The sequence below is a fragment of the Apium graveolens genome, chromosome 8, assembly GCF_009905375.1.
Source record: "Apium graveolens cultivar Ventura chromosome 8, ASM990537v1, whole genome shotgun sequence".
NCBI classification, from domain to species: Eukaryota; Viridiplantae; Streptophyta; class Magnoliopsida; order Apiales; family Apiaceae; genus Apium; species Apium graveolens.
The window spans coordinates 32,531,872-32,544,293 of NC_133654.1; positions in this window are offsets into that span (position 1 = coordinate 32,531,872).

The following is a 12,422-nucleotide window of genomic DNA, read 5'->3' on the forward strand; positions in this document are numbered from 1 at the left end:
TATCTTTCATCTTTTCAGAATCAGACTTTACAGTTTTAGCTACAAACTTAACAGGATTTACCTTTGGCTTATTAGTCTGTTTAACAATAATTGGCTTAATTTGTTTAGTTCCTGTTTCACTTTTATCATCTCCATAACCTAAGCCCTCTTTCCAGTTTCCACTACTTAGTAAATTCTGAGTTGTTCTGCCAGAGTTAGTCCAAGTCCTAATAATCCCTCTTTCCTTTTCTAACTCAGTTTTTAGAGATTGATTCAATTTTGACACTTCATCTCTAACATAAAAAGCATCATCTCTTTCCTTCTGAGTTTGATGGAACATAACTAACTCTTTTTCTAAATAGTCATTCCTTTTCTTAAAAGCCAGATTTTTAGAAGTTAACCTATCACATGTTAAGGTCTGATCTCTATAGCTACTGAATATGGTTTTAAGATAAGATCTCAACTCAGTAATATCATCAGTATGAAAAGTATAAGTTGTTTGAGGTACCTTTAACTCAGCAGTTTCAGAACTGCTATCTGCATTTGCCATCAAGGCATAGTTCACCTCATGTTCAGAATCTGAAGTGTTTGTCTAGCTTTTCTTCTTTGTGACAAGTGCCTTGCCTTTGTCACCTTTTCCTTTCTTGCAATCAGGAGATATGTGGCCTTTCTCACCACAATTGTAGCATTTAACATTTGAGTAATCTCCTCTGTCAGACTTTCTTGCTTTGCCTTCAGATTTTCTAAATCCCTTCTTATCAGAACTTCCACTTTTCCTAGAAAATTTCTTTCCCCTTCTGAATTTCCTGTAGGCTATTTTAGTGATACCCTTCACCATAAGAGCACACAATTTCATCATCTCTTCATCAGCATTCATCTCAGATAGACTTTCAGTTTCTGAATCCTCATCACTATCAGAACTTGATGACTCAGTATCAGACTTTGTGATTAGAGCCTTTCCCTTTCCTTTCTTTGAGGTAGCCACTTTGGGGAATTCCTCCTCAGCCTTAAGAGCAACTGTTCTTGACTTTCTCCCATGTCTCTTGCTTCTTTGATCCATCTCAAATTCATGAGTTTTGAACATACCATAAATTTCATCAGGAATAGTTTTATCAAGAGCATAGTTGTCTATTATAGTAGTTGCCTTCAAGTCCCAAATTTCAGGAAGAGCTAAAAGGAATTTAAGATTAGTATCTTCAAGATCATATTCCTTATCCACCAGTGACAGATCATTCAAGAGTTTGACAAATCTGTCATATAAACTAGTTAATGACTCATCAGGTTTTGAGTCAAAGTGCTCATACTCTTGAGTGAGTATAGTCCTCCTGTTCTTCTTAATTGAATCAGTTCCCTGGCATCTTGTCTCCAAGGCATCCCATATCTCCTTTGCAGTCTTGCAATTAATTACCCTGTTTGACATGACATTATCAATGGCACTATGCAGCAAATGCCTTACCTTTGCATCCTTGGCAATAGATGAGATATCTTCAGCTGTATATTCACTTTTCTCCTTTGGTACAGTCATTGATGGCTGATCTGCAACTACAACAGAGAGCTTGGTTGGCTTATGTGGTCCTTCATTAATTCTGTCAAGGTATTCTGGATCTGTAGCTTCCAGAAACATAGTCATCCTTACTTTCCATATGGGATACTCAGAAGGTTTCAGTATGGGAACCCTAATAGTCTCATATCGATTATGGATTTGAGTCTTTGGAGTTTCTTCAGTTTTGGTGGGCTTGGTTGGAGTTTTTTCTTCTTCAAACATGATTGTTTTGGATCTTTACTGTATATGTGTTAACATATAGGCTCTGATACCACTTGTTAGGTCACACACACTGTAGAAGGGGGTTGAATACAGTGTATACTACAATCAAATCGAATTAAGAACACAAGTGTGAAATACAAAATAATCTTATTAATAAAACAATATTACAATGGAACCGTTCTCTCTCAGTGATAAACAAATATCACGAGAGCTGTTAGGGTTACAATGAATAATATTCTCGATTATAATAACACTTATAGTGTAAACCCTATGTTGTGTTTATATAGACACACAGTTGCAAGATAATCTTCTAATTGATATCAAATATAAGTCTGCATCCTAAAATATATCAATTACTTATCCTTTCCTCCAAGTCTTCTATTCTTCATAGAATTCTTCTCCATGCATATCTCTTCTTGTGTTTGTCTTAATCTTCTTTCCTTCAATCAGTCGCCTTCCTTATCTGAATGTCTTCTTAAGTCCTGATATTATCTTCTGATAAATATCTTCTGATATCTTAAGTTCTGATAACTTAAGTTCTGATATCTTAAGTTCTGACTTCAGTATAAGTACTGATTTCCAGTTAAGTCCTGATTTGTCCTGTTATTCAAGATCTGAAAACTAAACACAAATCATTATTAGACATGACATCACAAATATATCTAACATGTAACCACCTCTTGAACTGAATATGTAAGAGTCTCTGCTTCGAAATAGATAGGATTGATCCTTGGATATAGCTTATGTACTCCTTGTGAATCTGATGCGACTAAACTTCGCTGACAAGTGAAACACCGCCCTAACGTCCAGTCACTCAAGTAATTCTACCTGAGCTACCTCTGATTCAACTATCAGTAACTCTTACATTCTGTCCCGAGGTTCCAACTTTACTGCATGCAACTGAGATGTTTGTATGTCCCCACTATTCTATCTGACCTCCATAATTCCCGCCTATATGTTCTCATTGATTCTCGGATAAATTTAGCATTGGTACAAACCACTGTGTGACTATATAATCTGGAATCATAGAGTTGTCTTTAAAATCTTCTAGAAAACTTGTACCCGTAGAAATTTCATTCCTTTCATGCGTCTGAAAACCCAGTGGTATCTTATGGAGTAAGCCTTTGAGGAAGTTCCACAATTTTCGTCTGTAGGTCTTAAAATTATTTTCATTGGAATAAGAAAACCATTATCTTCACAATCCGTGTTCGGGAATTTTCTGTCTGAATAGCATATGGTCTTCGTTTTCTTCGAAAGATTATAAATATCTTTAAAAGCCCGGAGGAATATCGAGTCTACCAATCCTTTGTGTACCCTTAATTTTAATATTAAAGAAAAATTTAAATTTCCAAAAGTTTTAAATTTCTTAAAAAAGTAAATTAATCAAAAATAAATATTTACGAAAAATCTAATTTTCAAGAATTTTGAATTTTCTTAAAAATTAAATAAAATGTAAATTAATATTTAAGAATAATTTAAATATAAGAATTTTAAAGTTTATGAAAATGTAAATAAATCAGAAATTAAAAAAATGGCTACAAGAAAATTGCGTCCTTACTTCCAAGCTCATAAAATCAAAATGCTAACAAATCAGCCCTTGAGAAACATCATACACAGTCCCAAAGCTAGTGGGAGACTGATTAAATGGGCAATAGAATTGGGAGAATTCGACATTAAATACAAGTCGCGAACGGCAATAAAAGCCGAGGCGTTGGCTGACTTCATGGTGGAATGTATTGTTAGGTCCCGAATTATCGTAGAAGGGGGGGTTGAATATGATAATCACTAAATTAAAAAATTCTTTCAAATTTTTTGCGGATATAAATTTAGTGCTCGATTAGTGGTTTCGTGTTCTTCAGAGGAATAGTGTTTAGAACAATAAAACGAGGAACACAAGATATTCGGGGAAATATATATTCGTATATAAATCCTCGAGGGGTGTTGCTACACTCCGGTAAATAAATTAACCAGCTACAATCTAAGAATAACAAGGTTCCTAGCTTCTACAAAGATTTACAAATTAAATCCTATACAATGATCTAGCTTTTGTTTGTACTAGGATTTAATTACCGGGTAACGTTTATAGTGCCCCTAAGAATATACAAGAGTTAAACCGGGCATTATAACGTTACTCCGGTGAGAAGTTAAACGGATAAACAAAAAGCTTGAGCTTCTCTGTAAATTCTTTGCCGCAATCTTCAACTCTTTTGGGAGAGAAGAAGATGAACAAAACAATACAATTCCTGAATCTGATATGCTGCTTGTGTAGACTTTTTATCAATAATGTGTGGCTGAGGAGAGAGCTGAGATCATGAATATTCTTTTTGTAACCTGCGACTAACAAAAATTACAGGTAACCTGCGACTAATAAATACAACTGGCGACTAGCACTTGATTTCTTTATCTTATTCCACAACGTGCGACTAGTAACAAAAACCACCTCCTTTACCAACTTGTGACCATTTGGTCTTTTTATTGATTTCTTTTTTTTGTTTTCCTTTTTCTCTTTTTTCCTTTTTCTTTTCTTTTTCTTTTCTCCTTTTTTGGTTTTCTTTTTCTATTTTCTTTTTCTCTTCTTTTTTTTTGGTTTTTTTTTTATCTTTTTGTTTGAGTTTAAATTGTAACTAAATTAATTTATTAAATAAACTTTAAATATAACTTATATAAATAAACTAATTTAGATTTATAAAATAAATTTCTTAAAGTTTATAAAATAAATTTCTTAAAGTTTATAGAATAAATTATTTTAAGTTTATTAAATAAATTATATTAAAGTCCATTAAATAAATTTATTTAATTTAACAATTAAACTTTGAGTTTCGCCAATCTCTCGAGCCGCTTAGCTGTATACCCCGCTCACCTCTTTTCGTACTTTAACAGATAAATGTTCAATTCAACTACTTTCCTCACCTTAACAATTCTTCTAAAAATAATACCCAGATTCCTTTCACGAGTTGTTGATGCCTAGTGCAACTGGTCTAGTTCACAGACGACTAACCCCGATTCAGGTTTTCGTATTATAGCCTTGATTACATTGTTAAGCCTGCAACAACTTTATCGTTTCAAACACTGACTGTCAATAAACAAATGTACTTTCAATGGAATCCTTTCTGGTACTTTAGACAACGTCTTCATTGCTACTACAATCTTGAATACTTCATTCACTGTTCTTCACTGACGCTTGAACATATAAATGAACTCCTGTCAGTGAGTATAACTTCAAGACTGTAATTGTCTTCTTTAAACTCTGTCTATACCATGTCTTCAATTATTCAGATTCCTATGCTTCGAACACTGTCTATCTTCAATCAATGTCAATACACTGAAATCTTCTGGTAGCACTTATACACCGAATATTCATCATTTCTGAAACTTTGAAAGTATTTAACCTTTATTCTTCACTGACGCATGATCATATTAATGAACTTCTTTCAGTGATCTGTAAACAGACTTCAAGCTTTCTTCTAATCCTTTGATATTTTGTATTTTCCTTGTCATATTTTCTTCCTAATTTCTTGTGTAGACGTAGTATTATTAATCTGTCTTGTTCTAGTATTGTTCTTGTGTTGAGTTATCACGTAACTGTTAATACAGCTACGCAGTCTCATCAACATGTACCATACCTCACCAAGACGTCGGGGGGTAGTAAGATACTACATCTCGAGACGCGGAAGGCAGTAAAGGAGACAAAGAAGAGAGCGTTAAAAAAAAGGAATATTGGTTTCTTTATTTTGATGGAGCATCAAAAGCAAATTCGAGTGGAGCAGAACTTGTTTTACAAAGCCCAGATGGGTTCTTGATTGAATATGCCATGAAGTTAGACTTCCCAATCACCAATAATGAAGCTGAGTATGAAGCTCTGATAGTTGGCCTCAGCCTAACAGGAACATTGAGGGTTAAGAACTTGAAATTCTGTGGGGATTCGAAGGTTATCATATCCCAGGTCAATGGGGAGTTCGAGGCACGAGATGAAATAATGGCTAAGTATGTTCGCCTAGTAAGGGCTATGATGACTCAATTCGATGAATGTCATGTTGAGCACATTCCAAGAGAGGAAAATGCTAAGGTATATGCATTATCTAAGTTCGTTTCATCATAGATAGATAAAAGTTCGGGAAGTGTGTAATTCCACATTTTGAAAACATGAAGCATCGATGTTAAGCTTATAGCCCCCATAGGGCTGGGGACATCATGGATAGATCCCATTAAGGCACATATTCAAACTGGTTGGCTGTCAAACGATGTGACTGATGAACGAAAATTGGCTGTGCGAGCACTGAGATATTCCTTGATCGATGGGATACTGTACAAAAAAACTTATGTGGTTCCAACTTAGGATGTCTCAGACCTGATGAGGCACATTTGGCTCTCGAGGATGTACAAGAAGGTATTTGTGGATAACACTTGGGGGGCAGAACACTGGCACATAAGATAACCCATTTAGGCTTTTATTAGACATAAATAATGGTTGATGCCAAAGAATATGTGAAGAAGTGTGATCGTTGTCAGAAATATTCACCAATTGTTCGACAGCCTCCTGAGATGCTGACTTCCATCAATTCTCCCATCCCTTTTGCTATATGAGGAATGTATATTCTCGGGCCTTTCCCCATGGCTACCGCTCAAAGGAAATTCTTGATCGTAGCGATTGATTATTTTACCAAGTGGATTGAAGTCAAGCCCCTGGCAAAGATTACGACTGAGCAAGTCGCTAGTTCCTGTGGGAGAATGTTATGTGTAGATATCGAATTCTCCGAATCTTAGTAACCGATAATGAAACACAGTTCAATAATGAAGAGTTCAGAAAGTATTGTGAAGAGAATAAAATTGATCTGAGATTCACCTCTGTTGCTCACCCTCAAGCCAATGGGCAAGCAGAGGTTGCGAATTGTATCATTCTAGATGGGTTAAAGAAGAGGATTGAAAAATCCAGAAATAATTGGGTGGATGAAGTACTGTCAATACTATGGGCTTACAGAACCACGTGTAGAGTTACTACAGGAGCAACACCATTCATGCTGACATATGGGGCAGAAGCAGTAGTTCCTTTAGAAATATCGCATTCATCTCCTAGAATTAAAGCATACAATGCTGAGGAAAATGAGGAACGACAAAGGTTAGCCCTGGATCTAATAGATGAAGTACGAGATACGGCGCATGCAAAGATCGTGGAATATCAGAAAAAAGCCTCTTTTTATTACAACATAAGGGTGAAAGAGAGATTCTTCAAGCAAGGGGATTTGGTCCTAAGAAAGGTGGAAGCCTCTGGAGTAGGGCAGAAAGGAAAGCTCGCCCCGAATTGGAAAGGACCATATAATGTTAAGAGCGTTCAAGGGAGAGGAACTTACAAGTTGAGGACCATGTATGGAAAAGAAGTACCACGGACTTGGCATGCTCAAAACCTGAAAGTTTACTACCTATAGCTCATACTTACTATAGTGGTAAAAAGGTTGAAAAGCACCTTGAAGCTTTGCTTGCTTAGGATTTCATGTGTTAGTTTTATAAGACTATTATTTCAAATTTTAGCTCTACGAAGAATTATGTAAGGGATGAATCCCAAGAGTTTACAATTTATGAAGTTTCCATAAACTTGATTTAGAACTGTTTGGTTCATTTTATCCTAGAATGTTTGGTTCATGCCATGTATGGTTGAGTTTGCTTATCTATTTTAGTACAAGTATGAAGTAAAATAAGGGAAAGCTACGAAAAGGATAGTAAACTATCTAACTCTCATAAAATAGTACAAGTACTTAGAAAAAATAGTAAAAAAATAGACAAACAACTTAAGATAATATAAATAATCCCCGAAGGGAAATAAGTTCAGAATAAAATAAGTCAAATAAAGACAACAAATATAAAGACTGAAAAGACTAAAAGCACTACTCCTTCATGTTGGAGCCATCCCCCCTGCTCCTTCTCAGTATCTCCCTTCTCAGCATTGGTAGAAGGCTCGACATCCTTTGCAGGAGAGGTAGTACTGGGGTCTAGGATGCGATCATCATTCCGGGGAGAATTGAAGAGAGCATCCAACTATCTTCAGTCTCTGGGTATTCAGGACTTATAAAGTCCTTGGGATCTATCAAGCCAGGATGCTTCTCAGACACTGCCTTCACCGCCGCATCCCACCCTTGGGTAAACTGAAGAGGATAAAGACCCTCGTCATGAATATCCATGAGATTCTTAAATTTCTCAGAATCCATGTAATCATAAATGATGGTTTCCTTATCACTCTGGAGTTTAACCAGCTCAGCATGGGCCTTTGACAGCTTCTCCCCTTGATCTTCAACTTCTTCTCCAAAACCTCGACCCCCTCCTTCCATTTCTTCATTTCCTTCTTGAAGGAATTAGAGTTCTTCTTCAAGGACCTAGCTTGATGAAGGGCCGCCTAAAAGTAAGTATTGCTCTGCATAAAGAAAGAAGGATTTAACAAAGATTTATAAAAGAGAAAAAAGAAGTTGAAATTAAAAGATAAGATAGAAATATTACCGTAGCTTGGGGTTGTGAACCCAGAAGTTCTGGGGTCTCTATGTCACTCCCCGTCACGATATCAGTGAAATCGTGGGGAGTAAGGGAATGATAAGACCAGTCCTTGGCGTGCTTGGTGGATCCAACCACCGTATCACTTCTCTTAAAGCCCCAATTAGGCCTAAAGGTGTGCCTTCAGAGGGGGGGTCCACATCGTCTCCCAGTTCCACTACCGGAACATGGGCTTGAGAAAAGAAGGCCCATCAGGTTAGCTCCTGGGGTCCTTGTTGAGTTTGGCCCTCTTCTGGTGGCCGGATTCCCCCTCTTTAGGCATGTTCATATTGTTAATGGCCTCGCAAGCTGAAATATAAAAAAAGAAGGGTGTTAACAATTATAAATGTTGACAGTTTATAAAAGAAAAACAAAGGAAAAACAGGATTAAATTACCCCTGTCACTGACCTGATAAAGGCCCACTTTCTTCAAAGAGAACTCCTCTAAGAGAGTCCATGTGTCTGTTTGACCATCATCTGAAATGAGGGCTTGATAAACATCCTCCTCCTCGTCGGTAAGCCTAATACTACTTGGGCTACCATCTACTACCTTGCAAAAAGGCCTACGAAAAAGGGTAGCCCAATCACCTTCATCCCATGTTAACCTAACAAACTCGTCTCTCCATTTTGGGTTGTTTTCCACAATTGAATTACTATAAAAAATTATGAGGGATTCTGGGCCGTTGGTGAATAAAAACCCAACCCGGTTGAGTTAAAGAGCTATTATAGAATTGATTTTTTTTCTAAAAACAGCAACAGAAAGAGGGAACTTGTTCCTAAGACACAAGAACATGAAACATAAAATATTTCTCCATGCGTTGGGGGGAAGCTGACATGGGTTTACTTGAACATCTGCTAAAAGACGGGGGATGAACTCGTGAAATGGGAACCTTAGACCCGCAGTTAGGGTTTCTCGATAAATAAAAATGGTATCCCCCTCCCAATTACAGGTCTTATCCCCAGGGGTGGCCGAAGTAATTCTAAGGTTGGGGGAAGTTTATATATGCTTTTAAGACTCTCTATCTTACCATCAAGTTCATGGAATGTATTACCGTGATTATAAGAATCTAGGTCAGAAAGGGAGGGATATTCATCCCCCCTAAAATTTATCATATCTATGAGAGAAGTATAAGGAGATTGAATATGAATAGCGGTACCTCTCTTGGATGAGTTCATCTTTGCCAGATGAGCAAGATCACGATCAACCATTGAAATTCTTGGGATGAAAGCTTGAAATGCAGAAAAAGAAGGAAGAAGAAAGGCTAACGGTGGAGTTGCGACTGAGAGACTCGCCGAAAATCGCCTTTTCTGAGAGAGAAATTTGAGAGGTTTTGAGAGTGAGAGGTGAAATGAGAATTCTCACTTCTCACCTCACTTATATAGCCAAAATTTTGGAAAGTGAATCAACTAAAAGCCCATGGAGGCAAGGCCCAATCCAAGAAAACCCATTACAAAAGAAATTTCTGGGGCATTCAAGAGAGTGAAAAAGAATCTGAAAGGTCAAAAGTCGACCAGAATTTCGGCTAAAAAAGGAGGTCATCTTGATCGAATATTCATTCGATTAGAGTGGTAAAAAAGTATTTAAATCGATCAGAGTCCTGATCGATGGTGAAGGAAACCCTGTTCATTCGATTAGAGGGGTAGAAAATCACTTAAGTCGATCAGAGTCCTGATCGAAAAAGACAGAATTCTGATCGAATTTTTATTCAATTAGAGGGGTAGAAAATCACTTAAGTCGATCAGAGTCCTGATCGAAAAAGACAGAATTCTGATCAAATTTGCATTCGATTAGAGGGGGTAGAAATTCACTTAAGTCGATTAGAGTCCTGATCAATGGAAAGAATAATCCTGATCGAATTTCAGATGGACCTCAGTGTCAAACATAAGTATAAGTCAATCAGAGTCCTGATCGAATCGATCGGGAATCCTGGACGATTTTCCCTTAGACCACAGTGATAAAATCCAAGTTAATTCGATCAGGATTCTGGTCGATTTTGATCAGGAATCTTGATCGAAATTCTCATCGACCAAAGGGGCAAATTTAAGCTAAAGTTGACCAGAATCCTGGTCGAAATCGATAAGGAGTCCTGGTCGATTAAGGCAGAATCCAGGTCGAAATTCTCATCAACCAGGGGGCAAAATTAAGCTAAAATCGACCAGAATCCTGGTCGAACTGGTCGATTAAGGCAGAATCCTGGTCGAAAAAAGCTAAAAATATTGGGAAAATCCCAAAAATTAAGGGAAAATTTCTGAAAATTAAGGAAAAAATCCAGAAATTAAGGAAAAATTCCTAAAAATTAAGGAAAAATTCCAGAAATTAAAGAAAAATTCCATAAATTAAGAAAAAATTCTTGAAAATTTAGGAAAAATACCGGAAAACTCCTAAGAATTAGGAATGAGGTAAGGAAAATAATTGGGGGGGGGGGTTCCAAAACAACCCTAAAGCCACATACAAGGCAAATCGTTGTAAATGTGTAGATCGCTCCACACTTTACGCAAAAATGATATCCTGTAAGGGAACAAGTGAACCTAACTTCTGCGAAATCTTTTACGGTTTGTCAGAATTTGGGGGGAAAATGATAAGGGTAAAATAAACCTTAATTATGTTATTAATGTTGCATTAATTACATCTAGGGTTGTAAGGCCCATTAAAGAAAGCCATGTGAATGACATTCCAACCAAGAAGATTAACACATTGATCATGTCCAAGAAGGTTAACACATTGATCAGGCCTGATGGAACAAAGAAGACCTAATAACCCTAAATAATTATTATTTTCGTAATTGCTAAATAATGGAAAAATCAGTTATTGAGAAAAATCCTAATAAAGGAATGAAACCTTGTGGATTAGCCTCGAAGAGGTCTCGAAGGATAAGGAATCAGTTACTACTTTCTAAGACTTCAAAGTCCATTTTAATTCTGAGACTTACCCACTAAGTCTCCTAAATCTAATCTAATTCAAGGTATTCCACACCTATATAAAGGGTCTCACCCCCGCCAATCAGAACTACATTTTTGACTTGATCCTTGATAATCAGCAAGGTACGTAGATATCTTGTTAAGACAGATTGAGTCACGAAACACAAGAGCAGTCACATCGAGTCTCGAAGCTCACGAACCCTGGTATTAAATATACCCTAAATTTTTATCCATAAAAGTTATTTTCAGAAATTTTTGGTTGGACAAATTTTAGTTACTTGTACTTCCTGCATGTTTTGATTGTACATTGAGGCTTTAGGATATATATATATATATAACAATTTTTTGACAATATATATTGGTTCCTTTTATAAAATATTGATATATATGTATGTTCGCCAAACAAGGACATATAATATATATTAGTGTTTTATAATATATATTGGTATTTTATAAGTAGATTTCTTTAAAGGATGTAGGTTGGGTTTAACATTTTTTATGTTGGTTTAACTCACAGGTATACTTTATCTTGTGTAACATTTAAACCCGATATAACTGATTCATATTATATTTGTCCTCCACTCCATACATTGTCATATACATTGTCACATGATCGACATATATGATGTATTTAACCGAGACATAAAATGAAAATTTTATAATACTATCTAAATATTTGATTAATTAATATGACATATTTTCTTATATTTTCTATTATAGTTCTTTCACCGATCAAATGTAATAACCAATTGAACATGTATGTACTCCATAGACCATCATTCTCAATGCGCAGTAATTATATGGAGTGATGATAGTTCAAGAACTTCAGCTGCATTACACTTTTGCACAAAATAAGGATCGTGAATCTATTGCCGCTTGTATTCGAAGGAATAATGATCGTCTCACACAGAATTTTCCACAGAAATATGTAATCATGAAATTTAGTGTCACCGGAAAAGAATGTTTGCTGTCAAGAAAAAAAATACTATGACATAGGGCTGTTGAAATTTGCAGTAAAGTATAGATAGCCATTATAAATTAGTAGTAGAAAATATGTTAAAACAGATAGAGATAGTTTTGAGGATGGCTGTTGGAGCGAGCCATAATTTACATGTTAAATGACTCGGAGCCTACATATAAATAGTTTGTCAATCAACTCTTGGAGTTGTTCTTAGCTAGTAACTGAGTTTCTAATTTTCTATGCACATTGTCCTTTGTTCCAGAACGCACAACCCATTTAATT